Below are 26,610 nucleotides of genomic sequence, written 5' to 3' on the forward strand. Positions count from 1 at the left end.
CTTCACATGGAAATACTACCTTAAAACTGTAGTTAATTAGTTCTTTTCCTCCGTGAGTTAATGAGTGTACGAGCAGCAGATTGATGTCAGGTCTGCAGCACAGATCCACAGACTCTGTTCAGACTCTGTTTCATTGAGTTATTGTGTTTGTGAAGTCTGACCTCACACTTCCTCTCGTCTCATTGTGCTCCTGATTTACTCTCCTGCCTCAGCGAGTCCACAAAGTGCTTCTGACAACAACTTTTTCCCCTGCTAACTTTAGCTGAACAGCAGCTGAGTGAGGACTAAGCAGAACGGCGGCTCTCGGGTCGTACAGGTGTGTTTACTGACTCCTGACCCGAGCCCGCCGGTGGTTCTTCATCCCACAGGAGTCCAATTAATTACCCAGCCTGCTGAGCTCAACACCTGCTGCAACCAATCCCAGGCAGCCGTGGTGCGGCACAGCTGAGGCCGGGGTGACCTGGGAATGTAGAGCGCTAATGATAGCATGAGGAGGAGAGCTGCTCCCTGCACGCTCGCTCTACAATGAGAATACTGAGCTCAGGTTTCAGTATTTCATAGAGTCATAACTCAAAGAGATACAGCAGGTAAACCTTCCACTATTCTTATTGAGCCTTTATTTAACCAGGTGTAGAGTTACAGAAGTAATGGGAATAAACTGGGAATGTACTAAATTGGATGTTAGCCTATAACTGGGAACTTAAATGTACATCTTGTAGCGTAATCTTGGTTAAAACAACAAGTACATTACTCACTGCAGGGCAACACATACTACATGCACTGTGCATTCCTTCTCCTCCTCCTCCTCTCCTCTTTCCTTTTTTCCTACCTACCTCCCTCCTAACTCTTTTCCTTCCTTCCTTCCTTCCTTCCTTCCTTCCTTCCTCCTTACTCATTTCCTTCCTTTCCTTCCTTCCTCTTTTCCTCCTTACTCATTTCCTCCCTCCCTCCCTACTTCTTTTTCCTTCCTTCCTTCCTCTTTTCCTCCTCACTCATTTCCTTCCTTCCTTCCTACCTACCTTCCTCCCTCCCTCCCTCCCTCCCTCCCTCCCTCTCCTTACTTCCTTCCTCTTTACCTCCCTCCCTCCTTACTCCTTTCCTTCCTTCCTTCATTCTCTCCTTCCTTCCTTCCTTCCTCCCTTCCTCCCTCCCTCCTTCCTTACTCCTTTCCTTCCTTCCTTCTCTCCTTCCTTCCTTCCTCCTTACTCCTTACTCATTTCTTCCCTCCCTCCCTCCTTACTCCTTCCTTCCTTCCTTCCTCCTTTCCTCCCTCCCTCCCTCCTTACTCTTTTCCTTCCTTCCTTCCTCTTTTCCTCCTTACTCATTTCTTCTCTCCCTCCCTCCTTACTCCTTTCCTTCCTTCCTTCCTCATTTCCTCCCCCCTCCTTCCTTCCTCCCTTCCTTCCTTCCTTCCTACCTCCCTCCTTACTCCATTCCTTCCTTCCTTTTTTCCTTTCTCCCTCCTTACTCCTTTCCTTCCTTCTTTTCTATTTTGCATTTCTAAGTGTTGCGGCCCTCAGAAACTCACAGACCCATTGTGTATAGCCAATCTGCTCACGTGACGTTAATCAGCCAATCAAATCTGTGCATTCAGACAGGTGGAGAGACTAAACTGTCAGTGAGATACACACATGGGGGTATTTATAAATATTTACTGGTTGCAGCTTCTTAAATGTTTTAAGGGTTTTTCGACCGTTGATACCCGAGGCAGACATCGCCTTGGGTATCAGGAAAGGACAGTAAGTATAATTGACATTTTTCATTATTTATAGACTTAAAACTTGAAACTTGTGCTTATTTATTTATGATGTAACATAACATCACCTGCAGGACTTCTGCTCACTTCACATGTTTAATAACAGCAACAAATTTTATCTCTTTTAATTTCACTTTACTTTTGTCTTTTTAATCTATTTTATCCCTCCTACCTTCCTTCCTCCCTTCTGTCCTCTGTCCTTCCTTCCTTTCCTTCCTCTCTTCCTTTTTTCCTTTCCTCCTTTCCTCCCTTCCTTCCTTCCTTCCTTCTTTCCTGTCCTTCTTTCCTCCCTTCCTTCCTTCCCTTCCTCCCTTCCTTCTTTCCTCTGTCCTTCTTTCCTTCCTTCCTCTTTTCCTTTCTCTCTCCCTCCTCCCTTCTTTCCTCCGTTCTTCCTCCCTTTCCTTCCTATCCTCCCTCACTCCCTCCTACCTTCCTTCCTTCCTCCCTTCTTTGATCTGTCCTTCCTTCCTTTCCTTCCTATCTTCCTTTTTTCCTTTCCTCCCTCCCTTCCTTCCTTCTTTCCTGTCCCTTTTTCCTCCCTTCCTCTTTTCCTTTCTCCCTTTCTCCCTCCCTCCCTCCCTCCCTCCTACTTTCCTTCCTCCCTTCTTTCCTCCATCCTTCCTTCCTCCCTTTCAACATTACAGGAATTTGGTCGACTTAAAAGCACAAACCTTTATACGGTCACATTAAGTTGTCATCTCACACACACACACACACACACACACAGTTACAATAAGACGATACAAACATACATACAGTAAACATTATATTTCTCTCTCTCAGACTCACAGCAGCCTTTACAATCAAACACAAACTCATCCTGCGTGGACGTAAAGCCGAGACTCCCTCTGGGATCAACATCAGCTCCTGTTTGGACACATCCAAACTAAATTATTGATTTCGTGTTCCTTCTCATGGTCCATTTCAGACACCAGAAACATCTAAAATCTCTCCCCGAGCATGAAATTATGAAACATTTATTTGTTTTGTTAAATCAACAAAGAGCCAGAAGCTGCTGTTTTCACCTTGAATCACACATAATCTGCACATTTCCAGCTCTATATTTATATTCTGGGGCTTTACTGGAATGTCTTTGCATGATTTCCAGTTAAAAGAAAAGCTGGTTTTTCGGAGCAGACAGGAAGTCAGATACAGAATCGGCATAATAAAGCTTCTGTCTTTCAAAATAAAACAACCCTAACCCATGACATTAAGCACGAAAATCAAAGAAAATTACCAAATCAACTAAATTTGAGCAAGTTAACTAAATCGGGCTGTTTAGTTGTGCTGCTACTACAGTAATTACGGTAGAGTAAAGCCACTCATTCGGGTTTAATTGGGCTGCCGTAATTACTGTATTAGCAGTGCAACTTCATTTTAAAAGGCAGCTTTCTCTCCCAGAGCTCCGCTGCTGTAACGCTCCCAGTGTGAGTTGACACCGAGCAGAGGACGGAGCTAAACCGCTGACGGACCCGGTGGAATCCCCAGTAAGGACAACAACCTGGTCCTCAACACCACCAAGACCACGGAGCTGATCATCGACTACAGGAGGAAGAAAAACTGACATTCAGCCCCTTACACATCAGCTGTGACTGAAAGGTTCATACTTCTGCTTTTCGTGCATTAAGATAGAAGAGGACTTGACCTGCAGCGCTAACACCACTTCCTGTCGTCCTCTCGGGTCAAATTGACCCTGTCTGTTTTGATTGTTCCTTCTTTCCTTCCTTCCTTCCATCTTCCTGTCCTTCCTCCCTCCCTCCTTCTTTCCTTCTCTCCTTCCTTCCTTCCTTCCTTCCTTCCTTCCTTCCTTCCTCCCTCCCTCCTTATTTCCTTCCCTCCTTCCTTTCCTTCCTTCCTTCCTTCTTTCCTTCCTCCCTCCCTCCTTCTCTCCTTCCTTCCTTCCTTCCTCCCTCCCTCCTTATTTCCTTCCCTCCTTCCTTTCCTTCCTTCCTTCCTTCTTTCCTTCCTCCCTCCCTCCTTCTTTTCTTCCCTCCCTCCTTCTTTCCTCCTTTCCTTCCTTACTTCTGTCCTCCCTCCTTCTTTCCTTCCCTCCTTCCTACCTCCCTCCTTCTCCCTTTCTTTCCTCCTTCCTTTCTTTCCTTCCTCCCTCCCTTCTTCTTTCCTTCCCTCCTTCCTTTTATCCTCTCTCCCTTCCTCCTTCTCTCTTTCTTTCCTCCCCCCTACCTCCCTCCCTTCCTTCTTTCCTCTGTCCTTCTTTCTTTCCTTCCCCCTACCTTCTCTTCCTTTCCTTCCCCCTATCTTCCTCCCTTCCTTCCTTTCCTTCCTTCCTTCCTTCTTTCCTTTCCTATATCACTTTTGATATATCAGGAAGCTATGTCAGAGCTGATTTCTGGCTGCTGAAAAACAAACTATAGTAGCACAATTTCACCACTTTGTTCTTGTTCTTCACTCAAAATGTCAACTTCTTAAAAGATATGTGTACAAGTCTGATCCGAAATATGCTTGTGGACGACGTGAACAACACATGGAAACACCTTAGCAACAACCTTAGCAACAAAGGCCATTTATGGGCATGTACCATAATCTGACGTTAGCTTGGCCCGGTCATTTAGACGAGGCTGCAGTCCTGACTTTTAAACTTTATTTCAAGTTTTGGAACAGAATATAAAAGACAAGAGAGAAGAGAAATCACAAAAAGCATCATCTGACCTCTTTTCAACCTTTCCTCGACACACAGCTCTCTAACAATGAACTCTCTTTCCTCCCTTCCTTCCTTCCTTCCTTCCTTTCCTTTCCTTCCTTCTTTTTTCCCTTCCTTCTTCCTCCCTTCCATCCTTCCTTCTTTCCTTCCTTGACTCGAGGACAACAGGAGGGTTAAGACCTCAATCAGAAACGGCTTGTGTCCTTCTAGCGCTGCTCCACACAGTAGCAGAGAGGAGAAGTCTCCGAAGGGTCGTTGCCATCACCTTAGAAGATCATCGGCTTCCTCCCTTCCTCTCTTCCTTTCTCCCTCCCTCTCTCCTACCTTCCTTCCTTCCTTCTCTCCTCCGTCCTTCTTTCCTTTCCTATATCACTTTTGATATATCAGGAAGCTATGTCAGAGCTAACTTCTGGCTTGGCACGGTCATTTAGACGAGGCTGCAGTCCTGACTTTCTTACTTTATTTCAAGTTTTGGAACAGAATATAAAAGACGAGAGAGAAGAGAAATCACAAAAAGCATCTTCTGACCTCTTTTCAACCTTTCCTCGACACACAGCTCTCTAACAATGAGGGAGGAAAACTCAGAGCTTTTAAATCCAATCAAACACAATCACACAGTAATCACCGAGCAGCGCAGCTTCATACAGATTAGCAGCAGCTGTCGGTCTGAACTCAGCGCTGCTCCACAGTCAGACACACCTGAAACATGTCCACCCTTTAAACCCTTTGAACCCAAAGATCAGGGATTAGGTTCAACTCTGGACGACGTTTGATGAGCTTAGAGAAACTACAGACCTGAAGAATAAAACTGGTTTATAACTGAAGATTAATCCGCATCTCTGTTGACGATGAAAGTCATTTTTAACCTCTGTGTCGTCCTCCCGGGTCAAACTGGCCCTGTCTGTTCCTTCTTTCTTTCTTTCCTTCCTTCCTTCCTTCCTTCCTTCCTTCCTTCCGTCTGTCCTTCCTTCCTTTCTTTCCTATGTCCTTCTTCCCTCTCTTGTTCCTTCCATCTGTCCTTCCTCATTCTCTCTTTCTTTCCTTCCTCCCTCTTTACTCCCTCCATCCCCCTTTCTTCCTTCCTTCTATCCTCCCTTCCGCCTGTCCTTCCTTCCTTCCTTCCTTTCCTATGTCCTTCTTTTCCTCCTTTCTTCTGTCCTTCCCCCTCCCTCCTTCTCTCTTTCTTTGCTTCCTCTCTCTTTCCTCCCTTCCTTCCTTCCCTTCCTCCCTTCCTTCTTTCCTCTGTCCTTCTTTCCTTCCTTCCTCCCTCCTACCTTCCTTCCTCCCTTCTTTCCTCCGTTCGTCCTCCCTTTCCTTCCTCTCCTCCCTCACTCCCTCCTACTTTCCTTCCTTCCTTCCTCCCTTCTTTGATCTGTCCTTCCTCCCTTTCCTTACTTTCTCCCTTCTTTGATCTGTCCTTCCTCCCTTTCCTTGCTTTCTCCCTTCCTTTTTTCCTTTCCTCCCCTCCTTCCTCTCTCCTTCCTTCCCTCCGTTCCTTCCTCCCTTCCTTCCTTCCTCCCTTCCTCCTTTGTTGGTTTTCGTTGTGCACATGAGAGGAACATAGATACAGAAACTGAACCACAAACATCCCGAACTTCACCTGAACCACAAACATCCCGAACTTCACCTCTTCAGTCACGACTCGACACTTTCATGAACCAAAAACTTCGGATTCGAAGCTCTTTGAAGCAGCTTCGTGTCAGGTTCATTCTGAAGATCTGAGGCCATCAGAGTCACCGGAAAACAACTTCAACTCTCTCTCCAACATCTGAAAGCTGAGCTGAGGTGTCAAAAAAAAAAAAAAAAAAAAAAAACGGCAAGAAAATCCTCTCGAGCTGCTTACAGTGGATTAATATACCTGCGTGGTTAAAGGCCGCGGATCTGTTTAAAAACTGTCTTAATCCTCCTGTTGTCCTCGAGTCAAGGAAGGAAGGGAGGAAGAAGAAAGGAAATGAGGGAGGGAGGAAGGAAGGGAAGGAAGGGAGGAAGGGAGGGGAGAAAGGGAGGGAAGGAAGGAAAGGAGGGAGGAAGGAAGGAAAGGAGGAAGGAAGGAAGGGAGGAAGAAGGACAGAGGAAAGAAAGGAGGGAGGAAGGAAGGGAGGAAGAAGGAAGGAAAGGGAGGAAGGAAGGGAGGAAGGAAGGAAAGAAGGACAGAGGAAAGAAAGGAGGGAGGAAGGAAGGAAGGAAGGGATGAGGGAAGGAAGGAAGGAAGAAAGGAAGGAAGGGATGAAGGAAAGGAAGGAAGGAAGGACAGAGGGAAGGAAAGGAGGGAAGGAAGGAAATAAAGAAAGAAAGAAGGAAGGGAGGAAGGAAGGAGGGAGGGAGGAAGGAAGGGAGGAGGGAGGAAATGAGGGAAGGAAGGAGGGAGGGAGGAGGGAAGGACACAGGAAAGATGTAAAGATGGAAGGAAGGAAAGAGAGAGGAAGGTAAGAAAGAGAGAAGGAGGGAGTGAGGAAGGAAGGAAAGAAGGACAGAGGAAAGAAGGAAGGAAGGAAGGTAAGGGGGAGGAAAGAAAGAGAGATGGAGGAAAGAAGGAACAGTCAAAATAGATGGAGCAAATTTGACCCGGGAGGACGACAGGAAGGTTAATATACCTGCGTGGTTAAAGGCCGCAGTCTTAATCCCCCTCCTCCCAAAAAACCCCTGAATCTTACAGAACACTCTCCAGATCTTGTGAAGATAAGATAAGAGTCCTTCTGCTGCTCCAAACATCTCCAGCTGTGGTCCAGTGGTTCCATATTTGCTGATGTCGGCCTGCAGAGAGATGAATCCTCCGCCTCTATAATCACAGTCAGGATTCAAACCTTCTGGGATTTCTTTTGTTTCCTCCCTCTGAGCCGAGCTTCCCAAAGTCAGATTACAGTACGACGAAAAACTGTCACACACATGTTCAGAAATGTTCAGTGTTGTTTTATGTTGGTGCGTTTTACTCTGACTGTGCAGGAGATTACAGCCGCACTAAAAATGTGACTCAATCTCTGTTTGTGTTACTTTATTGTTTTTATTTATTTTTGAATCCTCCTGTTGTCTTCGAGTCAAGGAAGGAGGGAAGGAAGGGAGGAAAGAGAGAGGAAGGAAAGAAAGAGAGAATGAGGAAGGAAGGAAGGAAAGGAGGGAGGAAGTGAGAAAGGGAGAAGGGAGGGAGGAAGGAAGGAAGGAAGGAAGGAAAGAAAGGAGGAAGGAAGGAAGGAAGCAAGGAAGGAAAGAAGGAATGAAGGAAGGAAGGAAGGCAGGCATGCAGGCAGGAAGGAAAGGAAAGGAGGGAGGAAGGGAGGAGGGAAGGAAGAAAGGAAGGAAATGAGGGAAGAAGAAAAGGAGGGAGGAAGGAAGGAGGCAAAGAAGAAAGGGAGGAAAGGAGGGAGGGAGGAAGGAAGGAAGGAAGGAAGGAAGGAAAAGTGGGAGGAAAGGGAAGAAGGAAGGGAGGAAGGAAGGAGGGAGGGAGAGAGAAAGGAGAAGAGGAAGGGAGGAAAGAAGGAAGGAAGGTAGGAAGGAAAGAAGGACAGAAGGAAAGAAGGACAGAAGGAAAGAAGGAAGGAAGGAAGGAAGGAAGAGTCAAAACAGACCTCCCAATCCACTAAAATGTGACTGAATCTCTGTTTCTGGAGGCTTAAAGAGGCCGACACACAAATCTCTAAATAACCACATGACGATGGCCTCTCTTCATCTCTTCAGGATGAAACCACATGTTCTTTACTTTCAAACTGATTATTTTTAATAAATATATATATTTTATTTTTTATTTTAGTCCTTTATTGGATAACAGCGGCTTACTGAAGATATGACAGGAAACGAGAGGACAGAGACATGCAAGTAAAGGTCAGCCGCAGGATTTTAACTGCTGGTGTTACATTTATGTGACATCTGTCTTTAACCCTTTATAGGACATTCATTGAAAGGAAGGAAGGAAAGAAGGAGGGAGGAAGGAAAGGAATGAAGGACGGAGGAAATAAGGAAGGAAGGAAGGTAGGGGGGAGGAAAGAAAGAGAGAAGGAGGGAGGGAGGAAGGGAAGAAAGAAGGAAGGACGAAAGAAGAAAGGGGGATGGAGGAAGGAAAGAAGGAAGGGAAGAGAGAAGGAGGGAGGGAGGAAGAACAGATGGAAGGAAGGAAAGGAAGGAAGAAAGGACGGAGGAAGGAAAAGAGGAAGGGAAGAAAGAAGGCAGGGAGGAAGGAAAGGAAGAAAGGAAGGATGGAAGGAAGGAAGGAAGGATATTTTGGGATATTTACAGAAGTTACCAAATATAATTATTTGCCCAACCTGCAGGCCAAACTAGAAATGTGGATTTATAAACCGTCAATGATGTTGTCTTTGGGTGTGACTACGAGGTTTAGTTAAATTTAAAAGAGGTTAAAAACTTTCCTTCCTCCCTCCTTTCATTCCTTCTTCCTCCCTTCCTTCCTTCTTTCTCCCTTCCTCCCTCCTTTCCTTGCATCTTCCTTCCTTTCTCCCTTCCTCCCTCCCTCCTTCATCCCTTCCTTCCTTCCTTCCTTCCTTCCTCCCTCCTCCCTTCCTTCTTTCTTTTCCTCCCACCTTTCCTTCCTTCTTCCTTCCTTATTCCTTCCTCCCTCCCTTCCTTCCTTCTTCCTTTCTTCCTTCGTTCCTTTTTTCCTCCCTTCCTTCTTTCCTCCCTCCCTCCTCTCTTTCTTTCCTTCCTTCCTCCCTCCTCCTTCCCTCCCTCCTACCTTCCTTCCTTCCTCCTTTCCCTTCCTTCTTTCTCCCTTCCTCCCTCCTTTCCTTCAATCTTCCTTCTTCCTCCCTTCCTTCCTTCTTTCTCCCTTCCTCCCTCCTTTCCTTGCATCTTCCTTCCTTTCTCCCTTCCTCCCTCCCTCCTTCATCCCTTCCTTACTTCCTTTTATCCGTCCTCCCTCCCTCCTACCTTCCTTCTTTCCTTTCCTCCCTCCTACCTTCCTTCTTCCTCCCTCCCTCCCTCCTTTCCTTCCTTCTTCCTTCCTTATTCCTTCCTCCCTCCCTCCTTTCCTTCTTCCTTTGTTGCTTTTTTCCTCCCTCCCTCCTCTCTTTCTTTCCTTCCTTCCTCCCTCCTCCTTCCCTCCCTCCTACCTTCCTTCCTTCCTCCTTTTCCTTCCTTCTTTCTCCCTTCCTCCCTCCTTTCCTTCAATCTTCCTTCCCTCCTCCCTCCTTTCCTTCCTTCTTCCTCCCTTCCTTCCTTCTTTCTCCCTTCCTCCCTCCTTTCCTTGCATCTTCCTTCCTTTCTCCCTCCCTCCCTCCCTCCTTTATCCCTTCCTTCCTCCCTTCCTTCTTTCTTTTCCTCCCTCCTACCTTCCTTCTTCCTCCCTCCCTCCTTTCCTTCCTTCTTCCTTCCTGCCTTCCTTCCTTATTCCTTCCTCCCTCCCTCCTCCCTTCCTTCTTTCTTTTCCTCCCTCCTACCTTCTTTCTTCCTCCCTCCCTCCTTTCCTTCCTTCTTCCTTCCTGCCTTCCTTCCTTATTCCTTCCTCCCTCCCTCCTTTCCTTCCTTCTTCCTCCCTCCCTCCCTTCCTTCCTTGACTAGAGGGCAACAGGAGGGTTAATCTGGTGAATCATGTCAATCAGGAAACATTTACATATATTTAATGAAGTAATTATTAGTATAAATACACTTAAATACACTGGTGGATAAAATATTTAATATTTATCATTCTTTTGTGGTTACACCATTTGACATTTTCAGGAGCATTCAGTCTTACTTTTGGTTAAAAAATGGTGCAAATGTCATTTCAAATTATATAAAATGTACATTTTAACAAATCTGATGCTGCTTTTAACCCTCCTGTCCTCAAGTCAAGGAAGGAAGTTAGGAAGTGAGGAAGAAGGAAGGAAAGGATGAAGGAAGGGAGAAAGAAGGGAGAAAGGAGGGAAAGAAAAGATGAAGGAAGGGAGAAAGAAGGGAGGAAGGAAAGGAGGAAGGAAGGAAAAGAGGAAGGAAGGGAGAAAGAAGGGAGGAAGGAGGGAAAGAAGGGAGGAAGGAAGGAGGGAAAGAAGGGAGGAAGGAAGGTAGGAAGGAGGGAGGGAGGGAGGAAGGTAGGAGGGAGGAAGGAAAGGAAGGAAGGAGGGAAGGAAAGAAGGACAGAAGGAAAGAAGGAAGGAAGGAGGGAAGGAAGGTAGGAGGGAGGGAGGAAGAAGGAGGAAAGAAAGGAAGGAAGGAAGGAAGGAAGGACGGAACATTTCAATGATATAAAACCAACAAAAATACTAAATGTACATTTAAACAAACCTGATGCTGCTTTTAAAACTAGTTTTTTAAGATATGTTTGATTTGTCTCTGACCCACATACATAGTTTTATTTCTAGTATAAAACTCTTAACCTTTCCTTTCCTTTCCTTTCCTCCCTTCTTTCCTCCCTCCCTCCTTCCTTCCTTCCTTCCTCCCCTCCTTTCCTTCCTTCTTCCTCCTTTCCTTCCTTTCCTTCCTTCTTCCTTCCTCCCCTCCTTTCCTTCCTTCTTCCTCCTTTCCTTCCTTTCCTTCCTTCTTCCTTCCTTCCTTCCTTGACTCGAGGACAACAGGAGGGTTAATCTGGGGAATCATGTAAATCCGAAAACATTTAAATTGTTTTTAAATGAAGTAATTATTAATATAAGTCCACTTAAATACACTGTAGGTGGATAAAATATTTAATAATTATCATTATTGTGTGGTTACACCATTTGACATTTTCAGGAGCATTCAGTCTTACTTTTGGTTAAAAAATGGTGCAAATGTCATTTCAAATGATATAAAACCAACAAAAATACTAAATGTACATTTAAACAAACCTGATGCTGCTTTTAAAACTAGTTTTTAAGATATGTTTGATCTGTCTCTGACCCACATACATAGTTTTATTTCTAGTATAAAACTCTTAACAAGACAATACTGTTCCACTTCAGGCTTCATCTGTCTGTTCAAGTGACGCTTTGTGTTCATTCAGACAGAAAGAGACTTTTACTGTATTTGTTCTTCACAGCTTCATTCAGACAATAGAAGGATGTTTACAGACAGAGACGCTAATGCTTGCTGATATTTGGCAGACGGAGAGGAGAACAGTTCAAAAGTTTACAGATATAAAAAGAAGCAGGAGGTTTCTTTGTTCTCCGTCAGGCTGCATCACTGATTGATTTCGCTCCGTGGCGCTCGCACCTCAGAGTGAATCCCCTTCTCCCCCTCCCCCCACCCTGTAATGTTGTTAAGAGTTTTATAAAAGTCCCACATGTACAGGACAGGATGTTAGAAAGGAAGGAAAGGAGGGAGGAAGGAAGGGAGGAAGGAAGAAAGGAAGGGATGAAGGGGGAAGGAAGAAGGAAACAAGGAGGGAGGGAGGGAGGGAGGGAGAAAGGAGAAGAGGAATGGAGGAAAGAAGGACAGAGGAAAGAAGGAAGGAAGGAAGGTAAGAAAGAAAGAAAGAAAGGAAGGAGGGAAGGAAGGAAGGAAAGAAGGACAGAAGGAAGGAGGAAAGGGGGACGGAGGAAGGAAAGAAGGAAGGGAGGAAAGAGAGAGGAAGGAAAGAAAGACAGAATGAGGAAGGAAGGAAAGGAGGAAGGAAGGAAGGAAGGAAGGAGAAGAGAAAGGGAGAAAGGAAGGAAGGAAGGTAGGAAAGAAAGAAAGAAAGGAAGGAAGGAGGGAAGGAAGGGAGGAAGGAAGGAAAAGAAGGGAGGAAGGGGTAAGGAGGAAGGAAAGAAGGAAGGGAGGAAAGAGAGAGGAAGGAAAGAAAGACAGAATGAGGAAGGAAGGAAAGGAGGAAGGAAGGAGGGAAGGAAGGAAGGGAGGAAGGGGTAAGGAAGAAGGAAAGAAGGAGGGAGGGAGAAAGGAGAAGAAGGACGGAGGAAAAGAAGGACAGAGGAAAGAAGGAAGGAAGGAAGGTAAGAAAGAAAGAAAGAAAGGAAGGAGGGAAGGAAGGAAAGAAAGGAAGGAAGGAGGGAAGGAAGGGAGGAAGGAAGGAAGGAAAGGAGGGCGGGAGGGAGGAAGGAAGGAATGTTCCCTGTAATGTTTTTTAAGAGTTTTATAAAAGTCCCACATGTACAGGACAGGACGTTAGAAAGGAAGGAAAGGAGGGAGGAAGGAAGGGAGGAAGGAAGAAAGGAAGGGATGAAGGGGGAAGGAAGAAGGAAACAAGGAGGGAGGGAGGGAGGGAGGGAGGGAGGGAGAAAGGAGAAGAGGAATGGAGGAAAGAAGGAAGGGAGGAAAGAGAGAGGAAGGAAAGAAAGAGAGAATGAGGAAGGAAGGAAAGGAGGAAGGAAGGAAGGAAGGAAGGGAGAAAGGAAGGAAGGAAGGAAGGTAGGAAAGAAAGAAAGGAAGGAGGGAAGGAAGGGAGGAAGGAAGAAAGGAAGGGATGAAGGGGGAAGGAAGAAGGAAACAAGGAGGGAGGGAGGGAGAGAGGGAGAAAGCAGAGGAGAGGAATGGAGGAAAGAAGGACAGAGGAAAGAAGGAAGGAAGGAAGGTAAGAAAGAAAGAAAGAAAGAAAGGAAGGAGGGAAGGAAGGAAAGAAGGACAGAAGGAAGGAGGAAAGGGGGACGGAAGAAGGAAAGAAGGAAGGGAGGAAAGAGAGAGGAAGGAAAGAAAGAGAGAATGAGGAAGGAAGGAAAGGAGGAAGGAAGGAAGGAAGGAAGGGAGAAGGAAGGAAGGAAGGAAGGTAGGAAAGAAAGAAAGGAAGGAGGGAAGGAAGGGAGGAAGGAAGAAAGGAAGGGATGAAGGGGGAAGGAAGAAGGAAACAAGGAGGGAGGGAGGGAGAGAGGGAGAAAGCAGAGGAGAGGAATGGAGGAAAGAAGGACAGAGGAAAGAAGGAAGGAAGGAAGGTAAGAAAGAAAGAAAGAAAGAAAGAAAGAAAGGAGGGAAGGAAGGAAAGAAGGACAGAAGGAAGGAGGAAAGGGGGACGGAGGAAGGAAAGAAGGAAGGGAGGAAAGAGAGAGGAAGGAAAGAAAGACAGAATGAGGAAGGAAGGAAAGGAGGAAGGAAGGAAGGAAGGAAGGAAGGAAGGAAGGAGAATAGGAAGGGAGAAAGGAAGGAAGGAAGGTAGGAAAGAAAGAAAGAAAGAAAGGAAGGAGGAAAGGAAGGGAGGAAGGAAGGACAGGAAGGGAGGAAGGGGTAAGGAAGAAGGAAGAAGGAGGGAGGGAGAAAGGAGAAGAGGAATGGAGGAAAGAAGGATAGAGGAAAGAAGGTAGGAAGGTAAGAAAGAAAGAAAGAAAGGAAGGAGGGAAGGAAGGGAAGGAAGGGAAGGAAGGAAAGAAAGGAAGGAAGGAGGGAAGGAAGGGAGGAAGGAAGCAAAAGGAGGGCGGGAGGGAGGAAGGAAGGAATGTTCCCTGTAATGTTTTTTAAGAGTTTTATAAAAGTCCCACATGTACAGGACAGGACGTTAGAAAGGAAGGAAAGGAGGGAGGAAGGAAGGGAGGAAGGAAGAAAGGAAGGGATGAAGGGGGAAGGAAGAAGGAAACAAGGAGGGAGGGAGGGAGGGAGGGAGAAAGGAGAAGAGGAATGGAGGAAAGAAGGACAGAGGAAAGAAGAAAGGAAGGAAGGTAAGAAAGAAAGAAAGAAAGACAGGAAGGAGGGAAGGAAGGAAAGAAGGACAGAAGGAAGGAGGAAAGGGGGACGGAGGAAGGAAAGAAGGAAGGGAGGAAAGAGAGAGGAAGGAAAGAAAGACAGAATGAGAAAGGAAGGAAAGGAGGAAGGAAGGAAGGAAGGAAGGAAGGTAGGAAAGAAAGAAAGAAAGAAAGGAAGGAGGGAAGGAAGGGAGGAAGGAAGGAAAGGAAGGGAGGAAGGGGTAAGGAAGAAGGAAAGAAGGAGGGAGGGAGAAAGGAGAAGAAGAATGGAGGAAAGAAGGACAGAGGAAAGAAGGAAGGAAGGAAGGTAAGAAAGAAAGAAAGAAAGGAAGGAGGGAAGGAAGGAAAGAAAGGAAGGAAGGAAGGAGGAGGAAGGAAGGGAGGAAGGAAGGAAGCAAAAGGAGGGCGGGGAGGGAGGAAGGAAGGAATGTTCCCTGTAATGTTTTTTAAGAGTTTTATAAAAGTCCCACATGTACAGACAGGACGTTAGAAAGGAAGGAAAGGAGGGAGGAAGGAAGGGAGGAAGGAAGAAAGGAAGGGATGAAGGGGGAAGGAAGAAGGAAACAAGGAGGGAGGGAGGGAGGGAGGGAGAAAGGAGAAGAGGAATGGAGGAAAGAAGGACAGAGGAAAGAAGGAAGGAAGGAAGGTAAGAAAGAAAGAAAGAAAGGAAGGAGGGAAGGAAGGAAAGAAGTACAGAAGGAAGGAGGAAAGGGGGACGGAGGAAGGAAAGAAGGAAGGGAGGAAAGAGAGAATGAGGAAGGAAGGAAAGGAAGGAAAGAAAGGAGGAAGGAAGGAAGGAAGGAAGGAAGGAAGGAAGGAAGGAAGGAAGGAGAAGAGGAAGAGGAAGGGAGAAAGGAAGGAAGGAAGGTAGGAAAGAAAGAAAGAAAGAAAGGAAGGAGGGAAGGAAGGGAGGAAGGAAGGAAAGGAAGGGAGGAAGGGGTGAAGAAGAAGGAAAGAAGGAGGGAGGGAGAAAGGAGAAGAGGAATGGAGGAAAGAAGGACAGAGGAAAGAAGGAAGGAAGGAAGGTAAGAAAGAAAGAAAGAAAGGAAGGAGGGAAGGAAGGAAAGAAAGGAAGGAAGGAGGGAAGGAGGGCGGGAGGGAGGAAGGAAGGAAGGAATGTTCCCTGTAATGTTGTTAAGAGTTTTATAAAAGTCCCACATGTACAGGACAGGACGTTAGCTTCATTTCTGCTCGGCTCGCATGCTGAATGTAAAGCTGGATATTCATTTATTCATCCGTGCAGCTTTTAGCAATGAAAATGTAAAATATAGATAGTAAGATGTAAGAAGAGGGGCTTTTTAACCTCTGTGGCTTTGGTAAGTTTAAGATGCATCTCCTCAACTCCTTAAAAGTTTGGCTCTTTCACAGAGTTTGCTGCTTAATTAACCCTCCTGTTGTCCTCAAGTCAAGGAAGGAAAGGAGGGAGGAAGGGAGGGAGGGAGAAAGGGAGGAGGGAGAAAGGAAGGAAGAAGGAAGGAAAGGTGGGAGGGAGGGAGGGAGGGAGGGAGGAAGGAAAGGAGGGAGAAGGAAGGAAAGGAGGGAGGGAGGGAGGGAGGGAGGAAGCAAGGGAGGAAGGAAAGGAGGGAGGGAGGGAGGAAGGAAAGGAGGGAGGGAGGAAGGAAAGGAGGGAGGGAGGGAGGGAGGAAGAAGGAAGGAAAGGAGGGAGGGAGGAAGAAGGAAGGAGGGAGGGAGGGAGGAAGGAAAGGAGGGAGGAAGGAAGGGAGGAAGAAGGAAGGAAAGGAGGGAGGGAGAAAGGAAGGAAGGGAGGAAGAAGGAAGGAAAGGAGGGAGAAGGAAGGAAAGGAGGGAGGGAGAAAGGAAGGAAAGGAGGGAGGGAGAAAGGGAGGAAGAAGGAAGGAAAATAGGGAGGGAGAAAGCATGGAAAGGAGGGAGGAAGGAAGGGAGGGAGGGAGGGAGGGAGGAAGGAAGAAGGAAGAAAAGGAGGGAGGGAGAAAGGAAGGGAGGGAGGAAGGAAGGGAGGAAAGGAGGGAGGGAGGGAGGAAGGAAGAAGGAAGAAAAGGAGGAGGGAGAAAGAAGGAAAGGGGGGAGGGAGGAAGGGGAGGAAGAAGGAATGAAAGGAGGGAGGGAGAAAGGAAGGAAAGGAGGGAGGGAGAAAGGGAGGAAGAAGGAAGGAAAGGGGGGAGGGAGGGAGGGTCTTTACGTCCATCTGACAGATGCAGCATAAACCCGCCCTGCTGCTGTAGAGGTATAAATACATTCAGCACACACTACTACTACTACAGTCTACAGTTAGCCAGTTAGCCGCCGAGCTAGCAGTTGAGTTAACCGCCGAGCTAGCCGCTGAGCTAGCAGCAGAAAGCTCTCAGACATAGTGTCCATGTTTTGTGGTAGAGGTGGGGACTTTGATTGACAGGTGACACTTGGTAGGGGGCGGGGCTTCAGCGGACTCGGTGGCCACGCCCACAGCGTTTGGGAGCAGAGAAAGAGGCTGATTTTTACACAACTTTGAAGCCTAATTTCATATATTTGGCGATTTTTTTTTTTAATCATTCAAATTTGGCAGGGTGGTTAACAACACACTTTTCTGTGGTATGTCAAACTCAGAACACATATTTATTCTGACTTTACACAGACTTTAATGTAGAAGTGACCTCGAGGTGTTTATTCATATGAATAGACGCTGACACGTTAAAAATAAAAAAAGACCTTAAAACACACCTGTACCACAAAGCTTTTAGTTAATCAAGGTTTTATCTTGTGTGTTAGACTTGGTTTTTTAAAAATGTAGTTATCATTTTTAAATCAATTTAACTCGTATTTCCTCTTATATGTTTTAACATTATTTAGTTTTTTCCAATCCAATCCAACTATATTTGTTAAGCACTTTAAAACAACCACAGTGTCGAACAGAAGAATAAATAAAGATTTTAACTTTAACTTCAAATGTAAAGTACTTTGAGCTGCATTTTATATATTTATTAGTATTTTTATTATTATTACATTAAAATGAAATTCTGCTTGAAAGAGGCTCTAGTTGTTGAGACATTTCACTCAAAGCCATTAAAAATCGACTTCATGGTGGCGCTAGAGGAAACGTCAGAGGATCATTAAATTCAGCAGGATTCATCCTCAGAGGTTTACGAACGTCAGAGAAAAATTTCACAACAATCCATCAAACGGTAGTTGAGATATTTCAGTCGAGAGTCGTGCTGTTAGCTGCTGGCTGAAAAAGCTTTTGTTCCATGTAAAGTGAAGCTCGCCGCGCGCAGCTGGAGCTCAAGTTTATTTAAAGTATCTCTTCGTAATCTTTGAAGTCGACACGCTGCGTACCGTCACCGACCCCCCCCCCCCCCTCCACCCCTTCCTCCTCCTCCCAATCCTCCCATCTAAAGTGCTTCGGCTCGTTCCCTCAGCGAGCACGGAGCGAGACAAAGTGTGACAGGACGAGCTCTTCTCCACCGGCTCCGGCTCTGGAAGACTTTCAAGTCACGCTGAAACGGCTTCAAATATTCATAACCTTTCCATCAATAAAACATGGCCTCTGGTGAAGAGAGAGAGGAAAGCGAAGCAAAGAGAGAGAGGTGAAGCCGTGGGGATTTCAACAGAGGGAGGTAAAGAGGTGAACGGCCTTTTTCGACCAGCTCTGGAGAATTTCCTTCTGCCAAAGCAAAAAAAAAAAAAAAAAAAAAGCAGCAGCAGTCCGCTCTCACATAGCAACGCCACACATTTCTCTCTCTCATATAATCAGATGGCGGCTCCGACCTCGGTGTGAGTAGAAACAGGAAATGCTCTGTAAACAGTCGCCTGGCCACCATTAAACTGCTCGCTTGAAGTTTGAGGTATTTATTTAGAAAAGCTGGATGATCTCTGCGGAGATTTGGCGCTTATAGTCACCAGGGAGGCTGTGAGGAACAAACTGTGCTACAACAAACATCATTTATCTCACTGTTCAGACTGCTCTGTTCAAGTTTTGTCGGTCATTTACAGTTTTTATTTCACAGAGTCCTTCTTCACTCTTAAAACACATTTTTAAAAGTCTCTTTAATGTGAAACACCTAATGTGAAAAGGAAGAAAAGGAATAAGGAGAGAGGGAGGAAAAGGAGGAAGGAAGGAAAGGAGGAAGGTAAGGAGGGAGGTAAGAAGGAAAAGAGGAAGGAAGTAAGGAGAGAAGAAGGGAGGAAGGAAAGGAGGGAAGGAAGGAAAGGAGGGAAGGAAGGAAAGGAGGGAGGAGGGAGGGAGGGAGGGAGGGAGGAAGGAAGGAAGGTAAGGAGGAAAAGAGGAAGGAAGGACATGAGTAAGGAGGGAGGGAGGAAAAGAGGAAGGAAGGAAAGGAGGAAGGTAAGGAGGGAGGTAAGAAGGAAAAGAGGAGGGAAGTAAGGAGAGAAGAAGGGAGGAAGGAAAGGAGGGAAGGAAGGAAAGGAGGGAAGGAAGGAAAGGAGGGAGGAGGGAGGGAGGGAGGGAGGAAGGAAGGAAGGTAAGGAGGAAAAGAGGAAGGAAGGACATGAGTAAGGAGGGAGGGAGGAAAAGAGGAAGGAAGGAAGGAAAGGAGGGAAGGAGGGAGAAAGGAAGTAAGGAGAGAAGAAGGGAGGAAGGAAATGAGGGAAGGAGGGATAAAGGAAGTAAGGAGAGAAGAAGGGAGGAAGGAAAGGAGGGAGGAATTAAGGAGGGAAGGAAGGAAATGAGTAAGGAGGGAGGGAGGGAGGAAGTAAGGAAGGAAGGAAGGATGTGAGCAAAGCAAGAGGGAAGGAGGGGAAGAACGAAGGACAAATTAAAGGAAGGGGGAGGAAGGAAGGAAAGAAGGAACTGTCAAAAGAGAGATGGGGTCAATTTGACCCGGGAGGACGACAGGAGGATTAAGGATGAATGGAACGGAGAAATACAAACTGTGCTACAACAAACATGATTTATCTCACTGTTCAGACTGCTCTGTTCAAGTTTTGTCGGTCATTTACAGTTTTTAGTTCACTTCAGAGTTCTACTTCACTTCAAAAAAAAAATGTTTTCCTCTTAAAACACATTTTTAAAAGTCTCTTTAATGTGAAACACCTGAAATCATCCAACAGCAGAACCAAAAGTTCAATTATTAGGTTTTATTATTTAATTTTAAGTTGTGAATCTGATCTTAAAGAGCTTTAAATGTTTTTACTTTGTTTTATGTTTTGAAATCTGTCACTAAGTTTATAATGTAGTTACTCATCAGGCGAAGGGAGGGAGGGAGGAAGGAAGGGAGGGAGGGAGGATATAAAGCAGACAGAGAGGACCACACGTTCTCCGTCCTCACGCTGGCAGCAGATCGAGCCGTCAGTCAGGTTCACAGTTCGCCTCTCTGCAGACTTTAATTTGAGTCAGTTCCTCCTGTTCAGAATTTCTGAGGCGCCTCGCTCCGTCACTTCCTTCACCGTCAACACATCAGCTGAAGCATCTCTGCACCGCATCCATCAACATTTTGATCTCTCGACCACCTCACCCCCTCCTCCTCCTCCGCCCCCCCGTCCTTTCTATCCTCCATCCGCTGCCAACGCTACACAACACACACCATCAGTTCTCGCCCCCGTGGAAGAGATTTAATTTGGTTTCTATTTCAAGCTGCTCAAGAGGGTTTCATGAAGCTGTCTGTTAGTGAGCGCCGCTCTCAGTTTTCACACAGAGACACTCTGAAGGCTCATCTCATCTCTCATCGTTTCGCTTTCAGCTACATTTTATTTTTAAATTAACATTTTTCAAACTCAGCTCCAGACATCCTGCAGACATAACACACACACACACACACACACACACACACACACACACACACACACACACACACACACACACACACACACACACACACACACACACACACACACACACACACACACACACACACACACACACACACACACACACACACACACACACACACACACACACACACACACACACGTTGTCATCCTTTTATCACCGTACCCCTGTGTCTTATTTGCATTTTTTAAATTTTATTAATTTTAATGTTTATTCTTACTTTGTGACACTTTGTGACAGAGAATTCATGCAAAAGGAGCGACTCTGTGTAGATTAATGAACAGAATTAATGAATGCAGCTTAAATCTGCACACATAAACACATAAATCAGCTAATAACAAGACAAAGATTTATAGGAAAATTATGTAAAATCATATGCAATAATACAGGAAGAGATATAAGGAAGTAACTCCATAGAAAAATTATAATAATAATAGCTAGAAGCAGCTACTCAGAGACAACAGTCGGCTCTTTTCTGGCAAGAAAGTTGAGATAAGTTGGGATAATGTGATTTATTTGTTTCTACTTGAGCTGAAGTGAAACCAGAACTTCTAGTTTCTGTTTCCAAAAGTGAGAAAACTTAATTTAAAATCTCATTATCATTGTGTAACTAATAACTAAACAGCTAGCATTGAATCAGAACTTTTTTAAACAGTATGTTGTTTGACTCGCTGGATGATAAATATCTTGAATAACAAACTTATATCATTGTTTAATATATATATTTTTGCAGCCTTTAATGAACACCATTTCCCATAATTCCTAGTTGTTTGTGGGTTAAAACCAGGCGGGGAGTTCTGGTCCTCTGAAATGAAGCCAACCAGGAAGTAACTTAGAGCTGCATTCTATCAAAAGGCCACCAGGGGGCGACCGTCTCTATACAAGTCAATGGAGAATTCACCAACTTCTCACTTGATTTCTAACCTCAGTAAACGTTTTCAAAATGTGTTTATGGTCTCAATCGCTAGTTTAAAGCCTTCTTCAATGCAGTATGATGTTCATTTGGGACATTTTGGCCTCCCTGATTTTATATCTGACGATAAAGCAGGGTATGCATTAGGGCGTGGCTACGTCCTGATTGACAGGTTGATTGACCAATGTCCTCGAGATCCAGCCCTCGCAACCATAGCAACCTCCCCGCCCCGCCCATGGCCCCACCTCATGCCCATATAAGTAGAATCCGTGTTTTTATTTTTCCCAGCATGCACCTGAAATTTTCAAGATGGCGCTGCCCAGATCCGAAACGATTGGCTTCCGAGCAGCAGTCCACAAACCAATGGGTGACGTCACGGATGTTACGTCCATTTCTTTTATACAGTCTATGGTTACGAGGTCCAAAATGTATAAGTTTGATAGATTGCTGCGGGAGCTGTGGAAGACTCGTCTACTCACTACACATGCTCAAGCGCCTCTTTTTGAACTTTTAAACATTTAACTTAAAACAGACATATGACCTCCTGTTAGGATGAAAGATATCATCTATGAAATAGTGTTTACATTTATACAGAGTACTCGTCTCAGTCTGTAGGGCAGGGGTGTCAAACTCATTTTCATTCAAGGGCCACATACAGACCAATTTGATCTCATGTGGGCCGGATCATCAAAAAAATTGAGGGAAAGGAGGAAGGAAGGAAGGAAGGAAATAAGAAGGGAAGGAAGGAAAGACAGACAGTGAAGGACGGACAGACAGAAGGGAGGAAGGAAGGAAGGAAGGACAGAAGGAAGAAAGGAAGGAAAGAACAAAGAAAGGAAAAGGGGAAGATAGGAAGGAAGGAAGGAAGGAGGGCGGAAGGAAGGAAGAAAGGGAGGAAGGACAGATGTAAGGAAGGACAGAAGGAAGAAAGGAAGGAAAGAACAAAGAAAGGAAAAGGGGAAGGTAGGAAGGAAGGACAAGAACACAGGATGGCAAGTGGGCCGGATCACACTCCTTGGCGGGCCGAACCTGGCCCCCGGGCCACATGTTTGACACCCCTGCTGTAGAGTATAAAACCACTGTGAGGTCAGATTCATTCACTCCGTCGCCACACTGTGACTTTGGGAATTATAAATTAGGTTATTTGTTCTTTTGTTCAAAGAGACTAATTATTCACAATTTTTTGTTCCCTGGATGAAAAGAGACTCGTAACAAAGTCACTGAACCAATAAATATCAGTGCTTAGTGAAAGACTTTGATGTTTGACATTTGATTAGCTCAAAGAAAAATGATCAACTTTCTGAACAGAAGTCAAGAGCTGACGTCAGAGTTTATTTTCATATCAGTGTCCATGTTTGTGAAATGAATGCGGAGGCAGCGATACTGAGCTTTTTATGCTTTTCCCTACTTTCACTCATTTATAAATGACATTTACTGTATGTGTGTCCATGTGGTTTAATCAAATTTAAAGGGTTAACATGTGAAAATAAACGTATGAATAACTTGCACACATCTTTTTTTTGTGGTCCCAGCATCAAATTTCTGCTTTTAATCCATTTTGAGAGAATATATTAGAGGATTATGGCAAAAATGTCTAAGTGGTGTAACCATAAAAACTTTGTACCAAATAATTCAATTTTCCTTCCTTCCTTCCTTTCCTTCCTCCCTACCGTCTTTCCTTTCCTCCCTCCCTTCCTTCCTTCCTTCTTCCTCCCTTCCTTCATTCCTTCCTTCCTTCCTTCCTCCCTTCCTCCTGTCCTTCTTTCCTTCCTCCCTCCTTTCCTTCCTTCTTCCTTCCTCCTGTCCTTCCTTCCTTCGAAAATAAACGTATGAATAACTTGCACACATCCTTTTTTTGTGGACCCAGCATCAAATTTCTGATTTTAATCCATTTTGAGAGAATATATTAGAGGATTATGGCAAAAATGTCTAAGTGGTGTAACCATAAAAACTTTGTACCAAATAATTCAACTTGCTTAAAAACAGTAAATAGTCAATAAAACAGCATATCAACTAGTTTGGCATGATCTTACATTATAACTTTTTTATATTAAATAAAGCTAATGGAATACAATTGTTCTAAATATTACATTTAATCTGGGTAACCATGGAGACCAGGAAACATTTACATTATTTTGTGGTTACACCATTTGACATTCAGTCTTACTTTTGGTAAAAAAAATAAAATATTAAATTCAGAAACCATTTACATCCTTTTAAATGAAGCAATTATTAGTATAAGTCCACTTAAATACACTGTAGGTGATAAAATATTTAATATTTATCATTCTACTGTGGTTACCACCTTTCTTTCTTTCTTCCTCCTCCAACTTCTTGTTCTTTTCTTTCTCTTCTTCCTCCACGTTTTTTCTTTCTTTCTTTCTTTCTTTCTTTGTCTTTCCAACTTATTTTCTTTCTCTTCTTCCTCCACTTTCTTATTTATTTCTTTTTCTTTCTGTCTTTCTTTCTCCTCCAATTTCTTGTTCTGTTTCTCTTCTTCCTCATCTATCTATCTATCTATCTATCTATCTATCTATGTGAATAAAATATGTAATATTTATCATTTTGTGGTTACGCCATTTGACATTTTCAGGAGCATTCAGTATTACTTTTGGTTAAAAAAAATGGTGCAAATATAATTTCAAATTAACCAATAAAAATACAAAATATACATTTTAACAAACCTGATGCTGCTTTTAAAACTATTTTAAACATATTTTTGAATTACTCATCTTGCTCAACCCTTATTTATCACTAACCCACATCTGTAAGTCGATAGTATCGGCTGACTACTATATCAGTTTGGGCTCTACCTCTGAATACTCGATGGCTCTCCTCCTAAAAAAAAAAAGTGGTTAGCAGTGACCTGTTTAAGGAAGGAAGGATGGATGGGAGGAAGGAAGGAAGGATGGAAGGAGGGAAGGGAGGAAAGGAGAGGAAGGAAAGACAGAAGGACAGAGGAAGGGAGGAAGGAAGGAAGGATGGATGGAAGGATTCCCTCCTTCTCTCTTTCTTTCCTCCCTCCCTCCTTCCCTTCCTCTGTCCTTCTTCCTTTCTCCCTTCCTTCCCTCCTTCCTTCCCTCCTTCCTTTCCTTCCTTCCCTCCCTCCTTCTCTCTTTCCTCCCTCCCTCCTTTCCTTCCTCCTCCCTCCCTCCCTCCCTCCCTCCTTCCTTCCTCCTTTCCTTCATTCCTTCCTTCCTTCCCTCCTTCTCTCTTTCTTTCTTCCTTCCTTTCCTTCCTTCCTCCTTTCCTTCCTCCCTCTCCTTCCCTCCTTCCCTCCCTTCCTTCCTTGACTCAAGGACTACTATATCAGTTTGGGCTCTACCTCTGAATACTCGATGGCTCTCCTCCCAAAAAAAAAGTGGTTAGCAGTGACCCGTTATATGACTTTTTCCAGATGAGTCACGACCTCATGATCCGTGTTTACTGTTGACTCTCATGTTTTTAAGCGTCGAGGTTCAGTGTGTGTTTAATGGTGATTCATTCGGACTGAACTTTGCCCCTGTGAGCTATATATGTGGGAGGCGTGTGTGTGTGTGTGTGTGTGTGTGTGTGTGTGTGTGTGTGTGTTGAGCTCTCTCCTTTCTTACTGTATTATTCATGGTGCCTTTGTGTTATTCATAGGGTTGTGGTCGGGTCTGCATCAGTTCAAGGCAATGACAAGCAATATGATGCCAGTGGCGGGCACACACGCCGCTGCAGAGAGAATAACCCGATGAATAAAACAGCAGCGGAGAAGTCATCCTCTTAGGTAAACCTGTGGATGCTTGCTGTGAGAATCAGAGCGATGCCACGGCGGAGCTTGTTGCACAGCAGGAAAACAAACAAGACGGATAGAGAGAGAGAGAGAAGAAGAAGAAGACGACGACGACGACGACGACGAAGACTCACCTGTAAACTAACTCAGCTGACAAAGTTTAACCCTCCTGTTGTTGTCCTCGAGTCAAGGAAGGAAGGGAGGAAGAAGGAAGGAAAGGAGAGTGGATGGAAGGAAAGATGGAAGGAAGGAAGGGAGGAAAGGAGAGGGAGGAAGGAAAGGAAGGAAGGATGGAAGGGAGGAAAGGAGAGGAAGGAAGGAAGGAAGGGAGGAAGGATGGAAGGATGGAAGGATGGAAGGGAGGAAGGAAGGATGGAAGGATGGAAGGATGGAAGGAAGGAAGGAAGGGAGGAAGGAAAGAAAGGAAGGAAGGAAAGGAAGGAAGGAAGGAAGGAAGGAAGGGAGGAAGGGAGGAAAGAAGGAAGGATGGAAGGAAGAGTCAAAACAGACGGGGTCAATTTGACCCAGGAGGACGACACAAAGAGGTGAAACTGTTGAACAGTCGCCTCCCGTTGTGTCTGCAGCCACGTGTGTTATTATTTTACATGTAGAATAAATACGTAGAATATATATATATTTATATATATATAATATATATGTAGAATATATACGTCTAGTTAAATATGTATCATCCTCCGTCGGTCGGTCTGTGCATGTTGGAGCTGACCCGCTCTGCACTGTGACTCAGACTGTCGCTGGAGGAATTCATTAATTGAAAGTCTACCAGTCGCACAGTGAGTGAGTCAATTTTAATCATAATTGGAACCAAATTATACACTTTCTTTTCTTTCTTTCTTTATGATTATTTTTCAGAGCCACAGTAGAAATTATCGTTTAAAGTTTTTTTTTTTTTTTTCCATATAATGTTTTAGTATCATAAGATTTTTTATACTTCTCACTAATGGTTAACAACACAGTGTTTCTGTATACGGTGGGTCTCATTAGGAAAAGTCAGGCTATAATAAATGTGTATATGATGGTTTTACAGCTCTCAAATATATATATATATATATTAAAAAAGGGTCAAATTTTGTTCAATAGGAGTTAAAGTAACTTTTCAAGCAAAAATATTCTCTATATTCAAGCATTTGTTGTTTTGGAAGGATGGAAGGAAGGAAGGAAGGATAAGAGGGAAGGATGGAAGGAGGAAGAAGGATGGAAGGATGGAAGGAAGGATGGAAGGAGGGAAGGATGGATGGGAGGAAGGAAGGAAGGATGGAAGGAGGGAAGAGAGGAAGGAAGGGAGGAAAGGAGAGGAAGGAAAGAAAGAAGGACAGAGGAAGGGAGGAAGGAAAGGAAGGAAGTATGGATGGAAGAATGGAAGGGAGGAAGAAGGAAGGACAGATGCAAGGATGGAAGGATGGAAGGGAGGAAGAATCCTTCCTTCCATTCCTATCTCCCTTCCTCTGTCCTTCTTTCCTTCCTTCCTCTCCTTTCCTCCCTTCCTTCCTGTCCTTTCTTCCCTTCCTTCTTTCCTTCCTTCTTTCTTCTCCCTTCCTCCTTTCCTTCCTCCCTCCTTCTTTCCTCCTTTCCTTCCTCCCTCCTTTCCTTCCTGTCCTTTCTTCCCTTCTTCCCTTCCTCCCTCCCTCCTTTCCTTCCTTACCTTCCTTCTTCCTTCCCTCCTTTCCTCCTTTCCTTCCTTACCTTCCTTCCCTCCTTCTCTCTTTCCTCCCTCCTTCTCTTTCCTCCCTCCCTCCTTTCCTCCCTTCCTTCCTTGACTCATGGACAACAGGAGGGTTAACTTGTGACCCTATAGCTGGGTTGGTGTTATATCAGTGTTTTTGCGTTTTGGGGGGGGTGGCTGGGTGAAATGATGTCATACATATATGTCCTGTATATGTCTTTTATGTGAAAACCAATAAAAGATATTTAGAAAAAATGTTCTGAGTCACTGTTTTAATAATAACTGTACAACTTTCAGCAGCGTCGGTTCCTCTGCCGACACTTTTCTGTCACAATCAGCGGATTTAAAGACATTTTTCTTGTTTTACAGCAGAATTAAAACACATCTGCAGCTGCTTTCCATGCTTTACTCCTCTGATTGTCTCTGTCATCATTTCAAATGTCCATACAGTCGACGTCGCTGCTCAGCTGCCGTCATTAACCTGGATTTATGTTCATTTAATTGGACGACATCCCGGGTTATAGAATAATGATTTATTTTTTTTATTTTTTTAATCTGCAGCAGTAGATTAGTAATGACTGCTGCTTACTTTA

This window comes from Scomber japonicus, chromosome 5 (assembly GCF_027409825.1).
Source record: "Scomber japonicus isolate fScoJap1 chromosome 5, fScoJap1.pri, whole genome shotgun sequence".
Lineage (NCBI taxonomy): Eukaryota > Metazoa > Chordata > Actinopteri > Scombriformes > Scombridae > Scomber > Scomber japonicus.